General features: G+C 25.7%; 1 long non-coding RNA gene across 3 annotated transcripts in view; it reads right to left on the bottom strand.

The window, feature by feature from the left end:
- The window catches only part of LOC107436716 (uncharacterized), a 441,993-nt gene that overhangs the window by 30,797 nt on the left and 385,773 nt on the right, over window positions 1–25,423 (bottom strand). For all 3 annotated transcript variants that reach the window (XR_015434629.1, XR_015434630.1, XR_015434628.1), the window contains one exon: window positions 7,093–7,172. This is a non-coding gene — a long non-coding RNA (uncharacterized LOC107436716). The remainder of the gene's footprint in view (window positions 1–7,092; window positions 7,173–25,423) is intronic.

Raw genomic sequence — 25,423 nt, 5'->3', positions numbered from 1 at the left:
AAACTAGTTATGCTTATTAATATAGTTATACTTAATCACACAGTTATTTTACCAGGGTGCGTAGCCAAATCTTTCAACAAAAAATAAGCATCTTTTAAAAACATTTTAAGCATTCAAAAAATATTTTTAAGCTTTATATACATTAACAAAATAATTTTCCAAGACTTTACATGATCATCATGAAATAACTAGTTTCTGACAAAGAATTGTTTTCTTGATCATATTAGACACCATAAAAAGATCGAGAGATTTTTCGGTTCGATTTTAGGGGGTGAAAAATGAAGCCTGAAATGGAAAACATTTTGCAAAATACAGCAGAGTTGCACAAGAAAGCATTAGAATCTCGCCGAACCCAGCTCTCTAGAAGCACATGCGGACTTGCATGCATTATATCAAACATACTATAAAATGATTGGTGCTTTCATACGTTACGGACCAAAGGTATGCCGAAATGGATTGTGGTAAATTGTGAAAACGTTGAATAGAACAATTTGAAAACTATGCGTTTGCATGATACGTTGCGAAAATCGACATGGTAAAATAAAAGAAAGCTCATTTTCGAAAAGAGAAAATTAAGCATTTTTAAAAACACTACGCACCATGTTTACTAATATTTGTTAAACAAATATCGATGATGTATTAAATATATTAATAAATTAGTTGAAAAATATATGATGCTTTTCAACTAACTGCCACTCCTATTTATGGTGCTTGAGACACCTGCTCTCCTTGGATAAAAATTCTGTATACTAGCTTGAATGGTTTAATGAAACGTATACTTAAATATAAGTACTTTGAGAAAAATTTGCCGGAATGTGCAGGAGAAAATAAACAGTCATGTGATTTACTAAGGCAAGTATCTAATGTTTCAGGTTAAACCATATTTTGCATCAAACCTTTAAAAAAGCATCAAACCTTAAAAAAGCATCATCAATTTTGCAGCAAACCTTTTTTTTTTTTTTTTTGGTGAATATTTATTGCAAGAAAAATTGAAAAGATTAGTGACGGCAGAAAATCTTAAGAACATTTCGCAAACACTCAATTTCTCAGTTTTAAGAAAATAAAAAAGGTCGATATATGTGGTCGGTGGAAGGCTATTTGTTTTCAAAAGATTGCTTATTGGTGTTTTTATACATTTTAAATGTGATTTCTGCAAATTCATTATAATGCTACAAATCATTTTCATCATCATTTCATTTCATTCATCAACAAGAAGCATAAAAATGGCCTCTTTTATTATTTCTCTTGTAAAATCAGTGCTTGAGAAATTAGGGAAAAATCATTCATTTTTAATAGATATAAAAATAGCGATTATTTTGAGTTTAGAGGGAGTATAGAGGAAACTCAACACCTGAGTTTCTAACAAGAAAACACTTATTGTTTTCAACTAGAAATTGCTTTCAACTAGTATTTTGATATCAATGTTTACAATTGTTGTTGCAATTAGGTTGTGCTCAGGTAGAGGAAATTATAAGAGAGTTTAAGCAAAATAGAAATAAACAATTGTTAGATAGTCAGATATAGGAACAAACTTAAAATTGGAAACAATGCTTGGCATGTAGTGATACAAAAGTTATAAATCGAAAATGACAGAATTTTTTTTTAAAAAAGGATACATTTCAAAAAATATATTATGAGTTTTTATGCGAAATGAAACAATATTATTCATATTATGTTTTAAAAGAAGCTACACCTATACATTTTTTTATCAAATAAGTTTTTAAGTAAAAAGGATTTAAAATAATAATAACAATATACAATAATTCTCTAACCTAATAACAAAAAATCTCCCATTATAACTGATGGGACTGTTTTTGACACGTTAAATGTGCTTGAATTGCATAAAAAAAGTTAATAACTAAAATAAAGAGATATTAAAAGTTTTGTTAAATAATCTCTAGAAAAAATTTTGATTCAAATAAACTTTTCTTCTAAAGCTAATTTAAAGAAAATAATTTAGTTGAAAAAAGAAGCTAGAATCTAAGGTTCTTTTCAAAATCACCTCTACAGACAACTCCTTTATAATAAAGAAAAAATGAAACAGTAAATGTTACAGATAACACATTTTTCAATAACAAAATATAAGGGAGATCGGACTCAATAGCAAAATCTTAGGAAAAACTGTATTGAAAAATACATACAAAATTAAACTACATTTGAATCTTTTCAAAGTTGCTCTTAATTTTTACACGTTACATGCACAGATTTCTCTCTTTTTTTTTACCCTTCAACTAAATTCATTGATTGCTCTTGTAACTAGATAAAACTTGATTGAAAAAATTAATTTTAAATGCGTTTCGATGAAAAAGAAATTTTAACCAACAAATCATGAAAATTATTATATCTTTGAAAATAAATGTAAAATAATCAAACACATTAACTTAACGTCTTAAAATTTTCATATAAATATCTAATTTGTTTCGGAAACTACACAATTAATATTTTTATAACAGTTCTAAAATATAATGCTCTATGAGTTGATCGAAAAATAACATCAGAACAAAAATATATGAAAACAGAATTATTGGAGTTCTTTAGCCACCTTTTTCCAATTTCAAATGTTAAACATACATTTCTATTTACGTTGAAAGGCAATCAGTTAATAATATTTCTTGCAGCTGATAATATTCCATTATGAAATAAAACTTAAGCAATTAACAACGATTTTTATAACATTTGATAATTAAGATATTTGAACACCAATAGAAATTTTTGAAAGAGAAATAGAATAACGTTCATATTTACAGCATTCTTAACACGATGCACATTAAATACCTCATTAAGGTTGAAACAAATTTGCACCATATTATGGTTCAACATTAAACCGATATTACCGAAAATGTACTTAGAAATTTTTGAAGCGATTTTTCCCGTCAGATTAGCTCGAATGCTCTTATATCAATAAAAACAATAATATTATTTCATTTAATACCAAAAGAATAATTTAAAAGATTGCCAGGGACTTTTAAGAATAAAATCCAGCGAAGCTAACAGAAGCAAGGAAAATAATGAAATGAGGAAAGCATATATAGATATAATATTTGCTGTAGGACCTAAAGATTTAGCAATAATCGGATATATCAAATTGTGAACAACTTCTATGCACACGACACGTGCTTCTAGAAGAAATATCTTGAAATTTGTTTTGTATAGTTTCTCATCTACTTTAGAACCAAATGTGATTTAAAAAAATTATTGTAAGACTTATTTTATACAAAAACAATACGTTTTTCTTGAGAAAACGATTTTTTAAATGGTGCCTTTTCGAAATCGTTAGCTGAATTTTTATTGTTGATTGGAATGGATTATGACATTAAGAAACATTTTACGAAACAAATAATTATAAAAGAATAAATTATAAGTAATTCTTATTATTAGGAGACAATAGCGTCACAGGGTTAGAACCAGTATTTCATTTTGGAGTTTTTTAATTTTTATACACATAAATAGAAAAAATATTGAGTTTCTTTTAAGTTTAATTTTTAAGCAAAAAAAAGTTAAATATTTATTCACATCCTGCAGAAAATTTTGAGAACCATAAATCCTGTTTATGGTTCACATCGTTAATAACTGATAACTTAATGCTGTTCAAAGTTTTTAAAAGAAAACAATAAAAAATGACTTTACATAGTGATGTGTATCGAAGAACGTTAATGAAGACTTATCACTATTATCATCTAGCATTAATTATAAAAATTTGCATTACTGTGATAAGCATGATAAATGATTATCATCATGATTATCACTAATTATAAAATGCATAAATGATCAAACATTAGTTGGTTGCGCTTTTAGAAGCAATACTTCTTGCTAAAATTTCATTCACTTATAAAAAAATTAGGAAAATGGCTCGATACTATTTTATGAGAAGTATGAGGCCAAACTATGCATTATTTAACTAAAATACCTTAGTAAAGAACATTATAATCATAAAAATTGAAACTCTTAGCAAAAATTAGGTTTGGCTGCTTACCAAAAAAGCCTAGTTGCAGGGGAGCATGTAAGAAAGTTTCACATGGCAAATCGTCGTGTCGACCGTTACAGCACCATTTTTAACTTTCTTCTTGACTGTCGAAGTAAGCTGCAACCCTCCCTACACATTGCATTGCTATCTATGGCCCGTCCACTCCTCCACCCCTCCGCATAGCTATACCGTCTCATCTTTTATGTTTATTCTTGCTCATTTTTCTTCTTGCTTTTTACTGGATTCCGTTGGACTTTGAGAAAAGATCTGTCTGGAGCTTTCTGACCAATGAGCGACCTGCCTGCTATTTTTTATTTCTTACCGACTGACGCGAACTAACGTCACGCCTTCTTTTCGCCTTGCTCTGGCCACTTCGACGTGCATTCTTTTTTTTTTTTTTATTCCTAAGCAAGCCAGATTTTCAAATATTTTCTTTTCCCCCCTTTTAGCCTTTTTATCACGAGGATGATTGACCTTGGTCAAGTAGGGGGACATGTTCGACAAGAGTGAAGGAGTGACCAGTCCTAGTTTGATAATGTACATGCATCAGCTCCTGAGCGATAGAGATGGGAAGATTGCTGACGGGGCTTCAACTGATCTTTATTCCAAATTTTTTTTTTAAATCATTATTATTCAAATTCGCATTTTTGGCGGGAATTTTATTTCAATGACTCCATTTTATATTCTTTTTCCTACGGAGATAAACCAGATTCCACCAAAAATACGCTTTTGAATCTACTAATTTCCTTTTCATGGAATGCTCTTTCGCACTTAGGCAAAAAGTAAAAGAAAATAATAAGCATTCCTAAGTTTTGTAAAATGAATTATTGCAAAAAAAGGAGAATTAAAAAAAGAAACATGAAAGAAAAACGTCCTCGCTTTTATTAATTATAAAACTACCAACTTACTTTTTTTTAAATTTATTACATCCATTAATCCATATTTCAAAACCCATAATTTGATCCAATTAGTAAAGAGTAGAATTAGTAAATGAAGAACGAATTTAGTAGAAATATAGGATGGTTAAGCATAAATTTAATTTATAAAATCAGCGGTAAAACGTATAAAATACACAAGGAAGCATTCCAAATAGAAAAAAAAAATCTATCAACGATAATATCGTTGACGGATAATTTATCTAGCATTAATTACACAGCTTGTTATTTATTTAATTATTTTTTCCAAGTCATCCACTTTTGCAATAACTTAAAATAAAACATTATATTTTAAAATATATATATATATTATATAGAAGAAATCGGGATAGTGTAGACAAATGAAGCATTTTTTCTATTTATCACTTAAAATTTCTCTATAAATTTCGGCAGATTTTCAAAACTCTTACGCATTTATATATAACTACATACAGAGCAAATAAAAAAAAAACTTAATTTGTGTTTCGATTGTGATTTTAAGAATAATTTTCAAATTTTAACTGTTCATCAATTTTAATTATAAAAGGCAGAATGTCATGCGTTAATATGCTTACTACATATTTTTAAACACACTTTTGATATGCCTTTCTGGAATTAACGATTAAGAAGTCTAAAAGAATCAAATGGCAAAACGGGGATAGTGTGGACACACACTAGCGGGGTTATGGCGGACATGTCAATTTTATTCCAAGAATTTATGTATAAATCATTTTCTATAAACCTCCAGTATTATAATAAGAGAGAGGGCTAATATACTAGTTCAATATTAATTAAAAGTACACACATTTATCGTTTCTTAATTTTGCAAATAGAAATTAAAAAGAATTAGAAAAATCCTTAGTAAATTTTTAAAAAAATAATGAACAATATTTTCATGATAATTAGAAAATTTAATTCTTATTCGTAGCTTTTAAAGCCTAAAAATGTAGTAAAAAATTAAGTGCTTTAAGCAGGCAAATTTTTGCTAAAAGTACTATGTTAGAATTTTTAATAAAATATATTTTTTTTTAAAGTCATAATCCATATTTCGTATTTAATACTATTATGAAATATATGCAGAAAACTTTGGTAGAAGTGTAGATGATTGGGATGATAACGTTTAAAAATAAATCAAAATAATTATTTTTCAATTTTTAGACTATTCTTCTTCGAACTGAAAAAATGTAAATTTAAGTTAAATACTGCTGACAGCTGAAATAATTTATGTAATAATTTCAAAAATCATACATTTTAATAGAAATGTAGTTAGGTGAAATGGTTACGTTGAAATTAACAAAAATCTGTGTTGTCATTCTTCAACTACTATTGTTCGAATGCTTTTTTAAGGTAAATAATTAAGAAATTTTTCTAATAATTCCAAAATCTTTAAGTTTGATTTATTAATGCGCAATTTTAACCTCTACAAACTTAAAGCCTTTTTTTTATTTTTTATAGTAAACCAAATTGTTTATGGTGTGGTATATTGCAAATGCAATTGAGTAAGGTACAAAGCAAAAATAATTAACCTAAGAGTTCATTTTGATATGGAGTTAATCAAATCTAATTACTAGTTCCAGCACAATATTTCAAGCATTGCCTTTTACATTTACAAATTGAAAAACAGAGGTACATTGTAAAAATTCAAAAGGTTTATAAAAGAAAAACTTCTACCCTGATGAAAGAAATCGGATAATAGGAGAAAAAAAAATTCAGTTGAGAACTAAGTAAAAAACTAATAGAAGTTACCGACGTTGCTAATTTGCATTTTGATCAATTAAAAAAATGAAATCAACAAGAAAGGGTCATAATAAAGAACAACGGAGTTGTAAAAAAAAATAAGAGAAGCAAACTTACGAAAAAATTGAATATTAATTAGATTGTTTTGAAGGCAGACAAAAAAAATTATTTTTATACTACTTATAAGTCTTATCATTATTTGTTTATATCATTGTGAAGGAAAAAAATTAACAAAAAATTGAATAGTAAGGAAGAAAAGTTCAACACAGTGTTTTTATTCTTAAGGTACGTTTGAATACACACACAATTGCTAGGCTTAGTTGCTTCGAGTTTGTAAGACAGGCAAAAAAGAAGAAGAAAAAGTCATAAGCTTTAATTATTTGTATATATAATGAGTACTAATTATTTCCCACTGTTAGAAATATATATATTTCATTATTTAGTAAGTGTTATAGAATAAATGAAATAATTACTCACATAAAAAAAAGTTGCTTCATTTACATGGCTTGACGTAGTCCTAAGTGTTTCCAGAAAGGAAAAAAAAAAAAAATGATTTCCTGAAACAAAAAAAAAGAGAGTAAAATATAAATTGGGAATACATCCATATTTCGAATGCTTTGATCGCTTCTTATATCAACCGTATGCAATAAACAGTGCACAGAAATACTTTATTATAAATCTAAGTACAGATTCCCGAAATATTTAATACCAGTACTTAGTATAACAGGCATACGGTATGCTCATTTTATGGGTTACAATAGCAGTTAAGGAAATATTGGTAATAAAATTATCAGACAGGAAAGACATTTTTCAAAGTATAACCTGTCATTTTGAGTGGTTAGTATGCAACTTCCAACTTTCAGTAAAAAAAAAAAAAAAAAAAAAAAAAAAACTATATGAGAAATTTTTTATAATTGTTTTTTGAAACTAACTCCCAAGTCAACTTCATTAGTTAGTCATTTAGTCATTAAGTCAGTCATTTAATGCAACGATAACAAGCAATACATGAAAAATAATCTTATAAAAAATTATTGTGCTGAATATATTATATATTAAAACTTGTCACAACCGAAAACAAATACTTCAACGTTGAAAACATATAAAGGAGCAAACCTTTTTGTTTTCGGTTGCAAGTAATATAACTTTACAACAATTTTTTGAAGTAAACTGAACTCCTTCTTTAAGTTGTGAACTAATATTTTTAACAAATTCAATAATAATTTCCTTTTTATTATATTAAGAATTTTCTATAAATCTAATACAGTTTAAATGCAATATAATATCCGATCAATTTAAGATACTTTTAACATTCGTTTAATATATTTAAAATATTTTTAACTTAAATAATTCACATTTAATTTTATGAATGGCACCTATCAATATTCAACTCTGTAGCCTTGTAATTTTTAACCTAAACACGTAGACATAGGAACTTTTGTTTCAAGCACTGGAATAAATTAGCCCTGATGGAGGACCTTTCTGATTGAACGTAACCGCATTTGCGTTACTACGTAAATCTCCCACGGTTAGCCCGACCGCAAGGGATTCTAACTCATGATCCGTTTACCACAGTGAAAAAATTACGTCTGCATTGTCGTCGGCTTTAGCCGGGAGTAGAATTTGTATCGATCAGCCATGGTTGGAATTCGTACCTGGGGCGCAAAACTGGGACATAAGAGCTCTATTCCATGAGCCACTGCGGCTCAATAGAATTACATTGTATACTTTGTCAAAAAAAAAAAATTATTTTTAGATTGATAACGAAAACGAAATTATTCGAAAAAGCTAGTCAACTGAAATAATTAAAGTACTTGAGATCCTGGGATAATTTAAAAATAAGACATATATATTTTCCCCCCGAATGAGACATTTTTACATCAAACCTTTTCTCAGTATTGCAGCCAGATGAAAAAAATTAATTGAATTAAACCAATTTAAAAATAATTTAAACTTACTTTTTAAGTACTATACCAAACATAAAGAATAGTTACCTCATTTTAATTGGTAGTTGAAAACAAAAGGCAAAGAAAGGCCATTTTATTATTTAATGAGGGTATCTTTTAATCAGGGTGGCCACAAATGTTATTATCGAATTTCTTTGATTTTTGCAACTGGTTACAGAATTGTCATTATGAATTTTTTAGTTAATCCTTATTCTTACACATAAAATCCATACAAAATACATATCTGTGCTTTCTGATTAGAAAATAAAAATTTTTTAAAAATTATTATAAGTACAATTTCTTTCGAAAAAACATCGGATTTTTAGATTCCTCAAATATATATATATATTTTTTTTACTTGAATCTTTAGTTATTTTAGTCTAAGTTCCTGACATTTCCCTGATTTTTCCAGATTGACATTTTTTTCACTTTTTCCTTTGTACAGGAAAATATAACTCAGTAAAATAATAATAGATTAAATGCAATACGCACGCAAATCAGGCTCTTGATTTTCCAAAAAACAATAATAAAATAAAAACAAAAATAGTATCTTCCTTTTTCTACAAAGTTGCATAACTATAAATAATTTAAAAACCACTTCAGATATTTTCAAACTACCATACGAAACATGAGGTAGTACGTTAAACCTACTACACTAGATAAAACTATTACTCAAACATTTAGTTAACCAAGAACAAACTGACAAAAATCAAACTTCATTTAGTTCAAATCAAGTTTTTTATTTACTTCAACAATTGTAACAATTAATGATTAAATGTAGAAAAGCAAGATTTGAAAGACCCTGTTTCTTAAACAATAATAGTTAACTCAAGCGCATTTTATTTGTTTATTTTACCTTAGTGTAACTCACGTCCCTATCATTTTTAATTTACCAAAATTTTAAATAAAATAAATGACTATTTTAAGTTTGACTATTTTGAAAATTCATTAAATAAATTTTTGACCTGAAGTAAATAAATAAGATAAAATTTTTAATGCTTAATGAAGTTTGAGACACAAATGTATAAATTTTCATTCGATTACCATTTCTTATTAAATGTTGAAAGTAACAAATGCAAATGTCTTACATAATTCTAATAATTGTTATTTAGGAAAAAATGTTTAAACAGAACAAAAAAGATGACAGTTCAGTTTGTTTAGTAAATAAAAAAATATTATATTCATTTTTATTGTGGACAAAATTTTTGTGAATAAGAGAGAATGCTGCACCCTTGGTCCGCATGTGCCTGAACCAGTGTAAAATATTTGTGTCCCTAAATGAAGAAAATCTGCTGTGTTATTGATACTTGTTACAATCGATAATATTTGCTGTGTTATGGATCATTTTAGATTCTCAGCCTAATCAAAAAAAATTTTAATATTTTTTTATTTTGATTATTCATGTACTAAACAAATTTCTTCAATTAGTTTGATTTGAAAATAAAATCCTGCGATATTTAAATTATAAAAAAAAATATACTAAGTTGGGTAAGCACCGAGTATCAAAATGTCATTTTTTATAAGATAAAATACCAATATTTTAAGAAAAATATTTAACAATATTTTGGAAAGATTAAGAAAATCTGAAAAGTGTGTGTGTTGTTAGAATTGTATCCTGGACCGTCGGTTCAAAACATGTGCAACAGGAATTAAATTAGCACAAATGTAATTCTTCGTAGACTTCACTAAATATGAGGCAAAATTGACAAGAAGGAAAAATTAATTTCCCATCACAAGATTAAAATTTTATGTTCTAAGTAAATTTATAAATTTCTGAAATATATCAACACAATATTATTTGGTATCAAGCTACTTTTTTTAAACTTTATTTTAGATAATGCAGATCACTTGAAAACTTTTTAAAAGTAAATTTGAATTGAATATTCTATTTCAATCAATTTTCAAGTCCTTAAGACAAGAACTCAAAATAAATGTTAACCAAGGCGTAACATCAAATGGACCAAGGTACAAAACCGTGTAGAACCTTGGACCAATTTTTCTTAATTTAAATCAGAGAAGCATGCAAGTTTCTTCCACAGCGGAAAAATCATGGAAAAAGACCGAAAAGAAAAGAAACAAGTTTCTTATACCCCCAGAAGTAGAAATTGAAGAAACTGCTTACCATAAAAATAAAAAATATTAAGTTATTAACAATTAAGAAAAATAAACTATTTATAGTTGCAATCTAGTTTAAAAATGTATTCATTTTATAAATCATTTTTAAAATTCATAGTGGAAATAAAAAAGCAAACATTGGAAAGAAAAATAAATTTATGAGAAGTTTCTTTTAATGTTTTACGTAACAGAGCATAATAAAACTCAATCTTTTACTTATATAAAGAACTTTTAAAGTATTATAGTCAAAATTTTATATTGTATTATACAATGAACCACATATTGTATTCACAATTACAAAAATCATACCAATTTTTTTAGTTATATGTTTAAGAGGCAGATAATATGCTTAAGACATTTATCAATACATATTTTTGATATAAATTTCGTTTTTACATTCCTTAACTTAAAATCATAAGTTAGTGATAATTTTTGAAATAAATCCAAGAATTTTTAATTGTGACGTTTCATTCATAAATCTCTGAATTTTGATTTTCAAATTAATAAATTATAACTTGCAATTTTGTTTTTACAAAATAATAAATTGTTAAACAACTTTAAAGCTTTTTTGATATTGAAACTTTTTGAAAATGAAGAAGAAATTCTTAAACTCAGAAAAATGCACACTCAGTTATAGGGTGTATACCTTAAAAAATTTTTGAATTGTTTATTATGCCACAGCAAAGTAATAGTTTTTGTTTTTCCTTCACATTTTAATAGCTTTACAGTATTTTTCTTCTGATTCATTATATTATATTATATTTATATTGTAAGAAACAGTTAAGATTAAAAAAAAATGAGAAATTTACAAAGAAAAATCAAGTTTTATAACTGCACATAAGTTGCATTTATAAGTGCATGGAACGCGTGCTGTAATATAACAAAAAAAAAAAAAAAAAAAAAAAAAAAAAAAAAAAAAAGGAATATTTAAAAGAATTTTTAATGCAAAAATGAAAATTATTAAAAAATATATTATATATTTTTTGTTCTCTGTGCTTTTGTATATATCTATTCAATAAACAATTAAGAATGAAAGAAAGAGAAAATTTCAAAGAAATTTAAATATTTCAGATTAATTACGTGTTATTAACAGCGCATAAGCTACAAATACATAGGACCCATAATATAACCTAAAAACACTAAAAAAAAAAAAAGAAAGGAAAAAAAAAGAAGAAAAAAAAGATTTAGGTCGAAAAGAAAAAGGAAATTATAAAATTAATAAAAAGAAAAGAAATTATCAAAAATATAAAATTTAATTGCACAGGTAATAAAAAATTGTAGTGAAAAATTAACCACGAGAGAAATCTTTTAAAAAAGTATCATTTATTTTCATATATTTCGAATAACTCAATCTTTATACAAAATGTTTAAAAACACTTGTAAAAAATTAAATGGGAAAAACTTTTTTACTTTTTAGTACTATGATAAGTTTTATTTATTTTAAATTAAAAATCTTCTTTTAATAGTCATCACTTATTTGCATCGATCACTTTTAGTTTTTTCCGTTTTTTTTCTCACTTTCTTTCAGTTATTTGGTATAAATATGTTTCTTCCGGAAGAAATTCTAATGCTGCTTAAAATCAGGGGTATCAAGAAGAGAGAACCGCCGAAAAAACCCGCGGAAAAAAAACTGTTACAAAGAATTTGGTTTCTTTCAATTCAAGTGGAAGAAAAAGAAGAAACACTTTTTCAAAAACGACTTTTTAAAATAGTTTACAATAACAGTTTAAGAAATTAAATCAAGCGTAGTTTCTTTCAATATTTTACATAAAGTAGTATAGCAAAACCTAATTTTATAATTATATAAATAACTATTAAAATATCATAATCAAATTTTTTATATTTAAAATATTTAAAAAAAAAGTATTATTAAAACGTCATAAAGTTAGGTATAACAAAAACGGACTGCTGTAACATATTCTAAGTTTATTTTTAGTGGCAGTTATTTGTTAACTATCATTTTATAAAAAATGCGTTTTAGGTAAGTTAGAATAATTAATACTGATATAATTTTTAAGTTTAGATAGAAATTAAAATTTATTGATCTTAAGCTGAAAAATAAAAAATTAAGTTCATATATTTTGTTAACACAATTTTGAAATTTTTACACTTAACGAATTCATTTTCAAAGCAAAATTTTAAATTTTCATTGAATAAAAATTTTTAAAGACGTATTATTTTACATGTAATTAAAAATGTTTTGATGAAAAAAATATTTATTTATCGTTTTTTTTACATTTATCTGGAAATTTTATACAAAATGCAACTAGTTATAACTCTTTTAAGAAAAAATAATATATTCTAAATATACCTGGTTTTAAAGTTTTACAGAATTTAAAGTCCAGTTAAATTCATATTATTCATATGGATCTAAGAATATATTATTTTTAAAATGAACTTGAAAAGATAAACTTGAATAAATAGCATTAATATCAGTTGTAAAATTTAAAAAAAATTTCATTAAATCTGTATTGTCCTAAGCATTAATATAGACAATCTTTTACAATCATATTTTCTAAAACAGATTTTTGAAACTGATGTTGTAAGTTACTTATTCACCAAGCATAAAAAGTTTTAAAATTTTAACTAATCTTTTTATAATTCGTTTTCACAAAAAGAATTATTTCTGTAACTAAGAAATAACAGCAACTTTCATTATAATTTTTTTCCCCTTTGCAACAAAGTTAATCATCCTAAACAAAGCTAATCATAACATTGATATATTCTGGTCAGTTGTTTACTTTTTTTAATGAAGTTCATTATGCTGATTTTAAATCAGCTGATTTCAAATCTGAAAACTGTCTTGCTCTATCACTTCAGGTTTCGAAAATTAAAAATTAACTTTCATGGAAAACCGTTGAATTTACATTGAACACCACTTAAATCTCACGAAATACTGCATATATTTCATTTATAGACATTGCTCGCACCGAGTAAAATAACTACACATACTCACATTTTTGTCAAAGAAGCCTAGAAGGAAAATTAAGGGGGGAAAACCCAGAAGAAAAAGTAACGGAAAAAAAGAAGCACAGACACTATTTTAACAGTTACACGAATTTAATGTAATTAGATATTTATTTGAATGTAATTAAATCTTTTTTTAAAAACCGATTTGCATAGAAAGTTTAATTTGAAGTTTGTGAAAACTTACTTTTAATGCACATTACAAACCTTATTTAATTGTACATAATACAATCCTATAATATACTTAATATAGTATTATTATTTATAATGTATTAATTAACAATAATCCCTCAGGAGGTTCATTTGTGATGAGTTAAAAATATGAACAAAAATTATGACATATTTATTGAAATATAATTAATTTACTTAAAAAATTACCAGTAGGAAAAACATTAACTGCACATTATTTAATCATAACAAAATTTGCGTAATAATTAGAATTCAGAAAAGTTTTACAGCTGCTTAAGAGTCCTGCATAGTTTTTTTTTAAAATCCAATGAAGGGTTTAAATCGAATGAAGGGTGAAAGTTAATTTTTGAAAAACTATCTAATTCATTAGAATATATTCAATTAGATTAAATTCATGTTCAAAACGCTCAAAGCCCGAAATGGAGTTATAAGTTAAATTCTTATAACAGATAAAATGATGTATTTTATTATAATTTTACAGTGCTTTTTTTCTCTGAAAGAAAGCGAAAAAAAATTTTTTTTTCGATTCCGTTTAACATTTTGTGCTCGTTTTCCGTTTAACATTTGTTACTGGGTGGTGGATGTTCAAGATGTAATGTCAACCTCGGAGTGGAACACAACACTAAAGTATACATTAGATAAAAAGTATTAAACTTTCGTATATTTCGCAGAAAGTAAGGTAGGAATAAAGGAAGCAGTTTTAATGTGTATGGATTTGATGTGTATTATAGTTTAAACCACTAGATATTTCTATCTTATTTTCTTAACTAATGAGTACTCAATGAAACAGTAAATAGCTATTTTGAAATTTAAGTAGTCAACGAAGTATATCTAAAAAACGGTGGGTTATAGAGACAAATGGTTTGTAAATTTTGAATCAGCATGTTTCAATTGTCTTAAAAAATGCATTGGATACCAAGATATCAGCAACCTTTAAAAATTTGTCTATTAGTGAATTCATTTCTTATAAAATTATACATTCTATAAATTGAGTTTAAAAAACAAAACAAAATTAAACTTTTTTAAAAAGTACAAAAATTTGTAACAATATAGATTTGAAAACTAGTTAAAGTTAAAGAAATTCCAAAAAAGTAATATTTAGAAAATGAAGTGAATAACTTGACTGCGTAGAAGTATACAGATTTAAATTAAATTTTAATTTTTGTTATATTACATGACCACTTAACCAAATCATAAATGCGAACCAAACAGAAGCTGCTTAAATTAATGTAATAAAATATAAAATTTAATGTGTAAATATAAATATTACATAAAAAAAGTATATATATATATATATATATATATATATATATATATATATATATAATCAGGGGGTCTGTTTAGAAGAAATTTGGGTCCGTTGACGGACCCTTCACAAAATATCTTTTCATAAAAACGGACCCTTCACAAAATATTTTAACTTAAAAACGGACCCTTCACAAAATGATTTTTCTTTTAATCGGACCCTTCACAAATTTGTTCATCTTCATTATTATTTTATTAATCGAATAAACCCTTTCCAGGGCAGAAAACAGGAAAGATGGATGTAAACGAATTAAGTTTTGTCTTCGGCAGACGATTCTTCCATTATTCGTCCGAAATTAATATTCTGCGTTCAGCAGTATAGGCTAAATACCAAATATTTGTATGTTGCATCTCTAATTTAGAAGCAGCAATTGTTGTTTATATTTTAAAATTTAAATTTTTCAATTATAATTTTACAGTGTTGAGCATAATCTTGTATGTCTTAACAATTTAAAAACTCATTTAAATTTTTTTTTCTACAATAACGGACCCTATTTGCACAAATTCATAAAAGCGGACCCTGGTTGAAAGAATGCGAGTAATTTTTTCACAATTTCACGAAAAACGGACCTTTCACAAAATGTCTGGACAGACCCCTGATAATTATCGCTCTCTCTCTCTATATATATATATATAGAGAGAGAGACATACATATATACACTTTCATTTGCAAGCATGCAAACTTAGAAAATTGCTGCTTTGACCGAATTACTCCGTACACCCTATATGGTTCCAAAAAATAAAAAATAATTTTTGTTTTTAAAGTCTATAGTTACTCTAAATTCGTTACAAAAAAAAACATAAAATTAAAACACAAAAAAAATAGTCGATCCTACTTGGGAAGTCTACGGTGAAGAAACTGTCCAGTTAAATAATATATTTAATTCAGATAGATAAATGTTCAGTAACAACTAGTACGTGATTAAGCTTCATTAAATTTTCAAATATTTCATTTATATTAAAAAAGTATAGTAGCATTTCGGACTCAGTTAAAATTGTAAGTCGCTTAAAGAAAACTATTTATTATAAATACTCCTTTTGCCAAGAACAAAATTTGAAATTTCACAAAATATAACCGATATCCAAAAACACTTTTGAAGAAGAAATGTAGGCAAAAGCTGTTTATATTAATAATATATCAATAGAATTCTTACCAGAATTGTTTCTAAAAAATAGATTTTATTCAAAGGTGGTTAAAATTAAAGTATTTAAAACAGCTATTAACAGATACTTTGTACGATCCCAAACAAAAATTTCGACAAGTGTGATTTTAAAAAAAATTAGTTTCTGTGATTGATTGTAACGGATAATGAAGAATTGAGAAATTTGAGACACTTGGGAAAGAAATATTGAAAACGCCTCAGAGATTATTTAGATTGAAAATTTTATGCAACATCCGAAGCGAGAATTTTAATGACAAAAAAGTGTTCAGTTAAATTGTTTTAAAAATAAAACGGGTTTTATGCGATTTTTGTATAAATTCTCCAGAGAACTTTTCTTTCTCAGTATGCCTTTAAAACCGATCCAAAGCCAAATCATGCTTTCTGAAACATTCTAAATCAATAGGCGTTAATTGCATTTTTTTAATGAAAAAAGTACAACATAAACTTATACATAGGTACACATTTGCATTTAAATTTTCGAAGCTTAATTAAAATTTAATTTTATATAATATTGTGAGAGCATGAAATAGTAAAAATATTTCATATATTTATTTTAAATATCATTTTTATTCATTTTTTATATCCTATTTATTAAAAAAGACTAGAGAAATAACATTGTTCTGGACAAAATTTTCGAAATCAAGTTTATTATAAATTTAGAATGCCTGCATCTACTCCATTTATTTACAAAGTTATAGCAGTTTTTGTGTAAGGTGATAACAGTGGATAGACTAGTGATTTTAAGTCTTTGCATGCGTTTATTTCAAAATCAGATTTTTTCACATTTGGAAGACAGAATTTTTTTTTACTGTGTTTAACGTATATTCGGAAAAAAAATTAAAAAAATTACTCCTTACCTAAAAATGGTCATTTAAAAAACAAAAATAAAATAAGAATAATTTTTGTGTAAGTTTTTTTTTAAAGTTTTATATAAATATTTTAAAAACAGTTGTCGAAACATGTCGGATACCTTAATATGTTACACGAAAAATGAAAAATATCTTAATATGAGAAATAAGAAGAAAAGGTATATAAAGCGAATCAAATTGGGTAAAAGTGGATATTTAATCAAAACAAGCCAAAGTTACATACATATAAAGAATAAATTTACCAAATAGAATTAACTGCAACTCAATGAGTGCATTAAAACTGTTTGACTATCGTAAAAGTTTTATTTTATTTAAAAACGTAAGTTTAAAACTTAAAACAGTTAAAAAGAATAGATTGTTTAAAATCTGTTAGTTAAAAAATTTGTCTAAAGAACAATATGCTTGGAGATAAATGTAATATAAATCTTTATAAATAAGATTTAAAAAAAATTAACTAAAAATTTAAACGCATGTTTTTTTTAATGGTTTTAGGGGTAGCCTTATATCAACTCAAGGCCTACGATTTGGACATTTTCATTTGCAACATAATTTTGAAACAACTTAAACTTCATAATATTTGAATTAAAGAGTTTTCTTTCTTAAAAGAAATTAATTTATTGAAAGGAAATAAAAATTTATAGCTGATTCAATTTCAAACAGAATAATGCTACATAACTGGAAAATATACTGAAAAAAAATTACACTTTTTCTCATTTTTATTTATGTAATTTTCAATACAATACATCATAAATGTTAATGACGAAAGCTCTGGCTTGTTGAGTAAAGTTAAAAATCTCCGTGAATCGCTAGAATTAAGTATGTTAAAAAGTTAGAAATTAAAGTGGCAGTTAGAAAATAAAAATCAGTTTAAGCACTTTTCTTTGTTATATCTTTCTTTTCTTCCAGCAAAAAATATATTTACATTAAAAATAATTTTCGCGCAGTTGAGATACATTTATCCCAATACAACCTCATTTTACTATTCATATAAAACAAGCTGAAAAGAAATTATAGAGTAATGTTTAAATTGTGTTGTATGATCATTTTATCTTAACTGACTTTATCGAATGTACTTTAATTTATTGCAATATCCAATAAATATTTTAGGACTTTCTTTCCGCTACAGAATGGATATAAACCAACAGAAAAGGCATACTTTTTATTATTAAGCAACTAGAAATTATTCAGGTTTAGGGATTCAAAAAAAATCATATTTATAACCAATAATCTATAACAGAGGTTTCCAAGTGGTGTGTAGAAAACCTAGCTTTCTGTGGAAGAGTTAAAATAATTTTATTCAGAATTTTTAATTTATTTATATTTAATCAATAATTCACTATCGATTTAATATTTCGGTTAACTTTAAGAAATTAATAAAAGTAAAGTACCAATGAAAAAAGAAATTCGCTAATAAAGAAATATGTTTCTCTAATAATCATTTTCAACATTTATAACAGTTCATTCTAGTTTTCCTTTCAAAGAAAACCAAAATTCTGTGAATTTCTTTCGTTTTCAAATTATACACCAAAAAACAAATTAATTACTAGACTAGATAAAATGCCAAGACTGCAAATTCAACTTTGGGACATAAAATTTAATTTATGATAATTAATGATAAAACAATGAAAAAAGAATTCAATCCTTGAATTAAATATTTTCAAAATAAAATAGTGTTTTATTGGTTTATACGTTTGGAGTTGTACCAAAAGAAGTTTGATCATTTAGGGTTCATGCAGCTACAATACAGAGCTACATTAAATAAAACAGATGATCAGTATATTTTGAATAAGCATAATTTAAATAATTTAAATTACGAATTAACCACTAGAAGGTATAATTAACTACGAGAAAGCTCATGGGGGCTACATTATGAAACCAGTTAATTGCATAGCAAATATTATTATGCATTATAAATTGAAATGTCTCTATTAGAGTTAGAAGATCATATTAGAGTCCAATAAAAGAAAGTTCATTTAAGTCAGAGTATGGGGTACACAACATGTTACCCCAAAATGGCAACTGGTGGCCATTTACCTTCAAAAAAAATTAAATTTGAAAAACTTACATATCATAAGAAATTTTATAATAATCATTTAAACTGATTTGAATGAACTTACAAAAAGTGCTGAATTTACAATATAAAAATTCAATGTGTTATAAGATTTCCAATCTATCGACAGTCAAAAAAATTATTTAAGCAAAACCCAAACAAAACAAATGTTGTTTAAACTAAAACATAAAAGGTTTATTAAAAAGTTGAAGAAGTAATTTACGCAATGTAAAAATATACATATTTAATTTTATGGAAAAAAAAGAGAAGTTCTAGTTTAAATATTTTAAGTATAAGTGTGCAAAATCTTAAGAGTTTTATAATTTAAAAATGTATAACATATATATTTTTCAAATATTCTCTATAATTTGCTGCACTTTCTCTCTTTGTTCTTAAGATAAATTGATATTCTTATTCACTACAACACTTATAAACAAACTTAGAAAAAAACTATGGTCGAAAGTACCAGAAAATGGTAAACATTTAGTGTTTCTGGCTCTATAGGGACACCAAAAAATTCGGTAAATTTTATCGAAGTGATTTAGAAATGATTTCGGTAAAAATTAATAATAAAATATAATTTCATAATGTGATAAAGTTTGGTAAATGTGGTTGCAAAATTTTGAAAAACAGAATTTCTGGTAAACTATTTTCCTATGAACGGAGAAATTAAAAGTGAATTATTCAAATACCGTATAGTTTGGTCTTTATCACCAGAATTATGGTTCTTTTTACCAGAAATGTCATTACCACACGATACGGTAAACTTTACCAGAATTTTCTCCGTGCACTAAATTATCAATTGATTTAAATTTGAATTCATTGTGACCCCTGTTTAATTTTACTGCAACATTCTTCTGAGAAAGGTTATCCCTCCCTGTAACAGAGAAGTAATAAGTAGAACCAGGTTGCATAAAAAGTAGAAAAATAATTATCAATGTTATCAGGAAAAAAAATTCAATCATAAAATTGAACTTTAATTATTGAATTCATTACATGGAACTATTGAATGAAAATCAGGCGGAGATAGTTTTTTTTCAAGTTATAATTATTCTGTAAAACTACTTCGATCAAACTATTCTATTAATTAGCAAAAACTTTGATTCTCCACTTAACAAAGAACGAAATCCCTTTTTTCCATGATATATATTTTGAGAAAGGATATGTCCCCAATTACTTAAAACAAATATCCAAATTATTTCAATTTTTTTAAATATTTTAATAGTTTAAATTAATAAATTTTAAAACATCATGCGATAATTATGATTTGAAGAACCAATTTCTGATTTTTTGATTTAAATCCTTTATAATATGAAAAAAAACAAAAAAAAAACAATTAGTAGTTAAAAGCAGGACAATTCTTACTCCATTGTTGTCACATGGAAAGAACATAACATAACAAAGGAACAAAGGACATAAAACTTAAAAAGAAAAAAAAAAACTTTTATTCCTTACAAACTAATAATTTCTTTTAAACATACAAAATTCAAAATAATTCTTAAGAACTACGTTACTGTTAAAAACAGTAATTAGTTCAATTTATGAGCTTAAACATGTGCCGTGTCTACTTCAACATAAATTGGAAAACAAGCCTTTCGAAATTAAATAAGTGGGAAAACGCATATCCTACTAGGATATTAATAATAAAATAGTTTCAGTATTTAAATTTTAAAAAAATTAACAAGAGCATTTGTAAGTCCATATAGATAAAATGGGAACTATAAACCTTATAAAAGATCATAAGCAATTCTAAAACTTACCTATGCAAAATTTCAGCAAATGAAAAATTTATCAAGGAGAGGTATTATAATTTAAGGCTGTTGTTCTATAATGCTATGAGCAAATAGCATATTCATATTTTCTATCCGAAGTAATTTAAATTTTAAAAGCACAATTTACCAAAAACCATTGTAGGCTGTTCAAAACGACAATTCACACCTCAAATCATTGTAGGACAGTTTACAATCCAAAATGCGTCTTGGCAATGTTCGAACAGCAAAATATTTCTCAAAAGTTCCCGTCTCGACACGGTCTTAAAGCATAGGTTGAAAAACCATCATTTTCTATAAGAAATGGTTCTTTGTAAATTACAAATACATATTACAAAAACTTGCTGCATGACAATTCTTATCCCGAAATGTATGTTTGTATACATTTCCAATCAATCAAACATTTTTTCGAATGGGAAAGAACTAAGACAAAGTTTTGAGTGAGCTTTACAGCAATTATTTGACTTGTGCAAAATTTAAAGCTTCATAATTATTAAAACATATGTATTATATAGGCAAAATTAATGGTCGCCACCGACGGCAGAGCGATTAAATGTAGCAAATGGTAATCAAATATTTTTGCAAATCAGCATTTTTTTTGTCGTCACAAATCCACCCCTTGAAAATTTTATTAATATACTAATATAATATAATTTTATAATTTACATTTCCTCCCCACAAACATTGCCCGTTACATATACGTCCTTTATTCAAAGCAATGACATGGGAAAGAAAATACTCCCATGCATTCAACACTAGAGGGAAACAGGCCTAATAATGTAATAATTTTTTTTAAAAAAATAAACAATTTTTAAAGCATTTATCAAGATTATTCTTTCCAAGCATATGCACACATAATCTCTCAATTAAAATTTAGGACAGGACTTAAAACTAAATAGTTTTCAATGGGGAACAGCCCATGTAACTGGACAGTCATTCTTCATTAAAAATTTATTTTTCTTTTAAAAAAAAAGAAAAAAAGAAAGAGAAATCGCACTAAAAGTGCATTCCTGAGACCACTGGAGAATTTTTGAAAAAGAACAGAGTGCTTTTCAAGGATACTGTCTAGACAACATTCCCGCCTATAATAGCAACTTTTATAAATTGTTATTTTTCCCAACGAAAATAAAAGTACAATGTCAGAACTTTTTTTTTTCAAAGCATGCAACTTTGTCAGTATTGTTTACATAGGTTAATTTTTGTCCCATTTAAATCAATGGTAGTCCACTGTACCAATCAGTTAGTGATATAATGATGGTGAAATGATATATTTATTGTAAATGAAATCTATATAAAATATATATACAATAATAACGCTGCAAGTACATGGGCCATTTTAGGTGAAATTCAAATCCGTACCGTTAAAACGGATCCTTCAAAAAATATTACTCAGAAAAACTAACTTTTCAAGAAATATTTTACAGTGAAAACAATTTTTTCACAAAATGTTTTATCTTAAGAACAGGTTCTTCATAATATTTTTTATTTTGAAAAAGATTTTTCATTCACAAATTTTAAACTGTAACTCCCTTAAAAAATTGTTTTTGCATATTTTCACAAAAACGTTTTTTATATATTTACTCGATTTATAAAACGAGAATCATGCTCATTTCTACAATACTTTTCGATTCAGAAAATGAGTACATTTCTCAAAAAAATCACAAAAATAGGTTATTTTCCCAAAAGCTCGGACAGACACTTTTTTTCACAAATCACAAAAACAGAACTCTATTTTTTGAAAATTAAAAGGAGATTTTTTACTAGAACAACTTTACACAAAAAATTGGAAGTACACATCTCACCTTAAATAATATTCAAAGTAATACATAAAACTGGCGGCTGCTATCTATAGCGACCGCATTTTCAAGAAGAGAAAATTAATAAAGAAATTTTTTAAAAAAAATCATAATTTGCAAAAGGATACTTTAAAGTTTTGTTCTGAACTAATTACAAGAAACATTGAAAAAAACAGAAGAAAAAAAAACATCGAAATTATAGCATAATTTTTTTTTACTAGAAAGGTACAAATTCAAAGCGTCAAAAGATTTTAATCTTTCGACATTTTGAATTTTTCAAAGAAATTAATTTTTTTAAACTAAAACATGTTTTAAAAAAACGTAATGTCAAAAGATTTTAATCTTTTGACATTTGGAATTTCTCAAAGAAATTAATTTTTTTAAAACTAAAACAGGTTTCAAAAAAACGTAGTTCAAAGTTTTATTTAAAAAAAAAAAATAAATAAATAAACGTGCAAGGTAGTTATTTTTAAGCATTAAAAACTAAAAAAATTATTCTTCCAAAGGAAAATTAAAAATCCGCTGGTATTCACTGAAGAAAAGATCAAGTGCAAGATTTATTATTATTATTTTCAACTTCGTTGCAATACAGATCAGGGTTCACAAAAACCCAGGTTTTAAGAAAAAACCCAGAACCACTGGGGATTTTTTTAAATCCAATTCCCAGGATATCCCAGGAATAAGTGGGTGGGTTTTTTCATGAAAAAACCCCATTTCACCCAGAAAAAAGTATTTTTTTAAATTATATTTTCTATGCCTACTTATATATACTAAATAAGAATAACATCCAGTATATACTGAAAAAATATTGTTTGATTATTACCAAAGGGATTAATAAAAGAAATAGTTATGAAAATAAATAACTATTTCAATAATTTTTCTACCTTTTAAATGTATAATAAATTGCATAATGATATAGATATTGAAATGATTCCTTGTAAAAGGCAAAGTATAGTATGTTACGTGATTAGTTTCAAATTACATATATACATTCATGAAATGAAAAGCACGTATCTTTTTTGCAGCACATGACATGTTCATTTCTATTTTTCAATGTTTGAATTTTGTATAAGTCTTACAATGTAGGAAAAAATTATAAACTTAAAAAGTTTTAATTTAATATATTAATTTTTATTATACTTTACGACACTTTATAAATTAATGAAAAGAGATAATAAATTTTAAACATTCGTATTCTAAAATTTTACTGAACATGTAGAAATACTCATAAAATGTACATAATAATTATGTATTAATAAACATATCATGGACAACTAATATCTACAATAGGCATTCACATTCGATAAATAAGTAATTTAATTTTATGTCCTCTAAATAATTTAATCTTTCTTTAGTCATTGATAAAATTTTTACCAAGTAAAATATTAGCAAGCAATTATATATTAGCAAAATAAGAATCAAAAAAATTAAATAAAACACATCTTTTGTACTCGTTAAAATATAAAATTAATCTTAATAGTCAAGACAATTTCATTAAACTAAAAATTTAAAAAGCCAGAAAGTTTTTAACTTTTAATTTTTTTAAATATATAAGCGTAAAAAAAAGTTTTTTTTGCTTTGCAGCTCCTAAACGATTTCATAATTTGAACTGAATTAGAAAATGTTCTTTCTTGTTTAACTGTCATAAGAAAAAGAGTGAATAATTGAGTAATAAACTTTTAATTCATATTTCAAATAATGGTTCAAAATTCTAACTTTATCTTTAAACATGGATTTTTTTTGCAAAAGGTACAGTAGATGGAAATAGTTACAGTCTATAATAGAAATCTTAAAATAAAATGGGAATAGTTTAGTCTAATCTTTTACAATACTTATTCATTTAAGGCATTTTTTTTTAATTCAACAATTTATTTCTGAATTCACTGTCTAAAAATTTCATGTCAAGTTCATTTTGAAATATTGGATATAAATAATGTGTATTTTAACAAACTATGAAGAGTTTAAAATTCAAATAAATTATGTAATAATTTATTTGGATTAGTGCAATATGTATGCGTATTACAGTTTATTTGTTTCATAGATAAGTAAGTAATTTATAATAATTTAGTAATATGTTTCTATTAATCACGTACTTTACCTTTACTTTATGTATGTAAATTCATTTATTGTAAAAAAAAAAAAAAAAAAAAAAAAAAAAAAAAAAAAAAATCAGATTTTTGAAATGTTTTAAAGTTTTGCAAAAGAAGATTGAAATTTTGAATTTATTGTTTGATAAATTTAACTTAGTAAAGAGTAATTATTTTTGATAATTACAACGAGAATTAGTTGGAAAAGATAAAATGTAAAAAAAATAAAGAAATAACAAATAATAATAATAAAAAACCGCACTTGGTATAAAGATGGGCTTTTTCAAGTGGGCCGAATCTGGAAAAACCCACTGGGTTTTCCTGAGCTGGGCCCACCTAGCGGAACGCTTATACAGATACTTGGTAAATACTTATGTATAATTTTGTGCCTTTTCATTTTTAAGACAATTGTTAAGATTTTACATTACAGAATGATTCGGTCATTAAAAAATTATTAACCATAAAACGCAAAAACCACAGATGAACAGGATCATAAATAAGACGATCACTTTGGTACTCCTATAGGAGTATCGATTTGGTTAATTAATAAGACAT

This window comes from Parasteatoda tepidariorum, chromosome 6 (genome assembly GCF_982258835.1).
Source record: "Parasteatoda tepidariorum strain Cologne lab strain chromosome 6, Ptep-v5.0, whole genome shotgun sequence".
Classification (NCBI taxonomy): Eukaryota; Metazoa; Arthropoda; class Arachnida; order Araneae; family Theridiidae; genus Parasteatoda; species Parasteatoda tepidariorum.
The sequence above is the reverse complement of the archived record's forward strand: the minus strand, read 5'-3'. Positions and strand labels throughout refer to the sequence as shown.